We start from the raw sequence: 497 nt of genomic DNA, 5'->3' as shown, positions 1-497 counted from the left end.
AAGAAAAGCAAAAAGACAAACAGAATGTTCAATGTGAAAAATAATAAAAAGGGATTCAAGAAAAGCAAAGAATGAAAGGTGTGGAAACTTGAAAAAGGAGAAAAAGGTTTGAAATGCATAAGAAAGAGTGACAATGTGTCTCCCTAACCCATTAGATAGAAGTGAAATGACTCAAAGAGTCATGTGAATGGATGCCAAATGAATCAAAAGAAGTGCTTAAGGGAAGATGGAACCTACTTAGACTAAAACATTTCCTACCCTGAACCAAAAGCCTTCACAATGTCTCCACAAAAGCCCTATATGATCTTGAGTTGAATGAAGCTTACATTAGTGGAAACTCACATAAGGGGCAAGCATATGGTACCTAGAGCCGGACTTGTGGCTTTTTCTTGAGAGAGATGAGTGAATTCCCATTATCCTCGTTCTGAGTGCCACTATCTTAAAGGTGAGGATTGCTTAGGGAGAGTTGAGGATGTGTGAGTTTGGGTTCCACAATG

Source organism: Nicotiana attenuata, chromosome 12 (assembly GCF_001879085.1).
Source record: "Nicotiana attenuata strain UT chromosome 12, NIATTr2, whole genome shotgun sequence".
Taxonomy (NCBI): Eukaryota; Viridiplantae; Streptophyta; class Magnoliopsida; order Solanales; family Solanaceae; genus Nicotiana; species Nicotiana attenuata.
Note: the sequence above shows the minus strand (reverse complement) of the source record.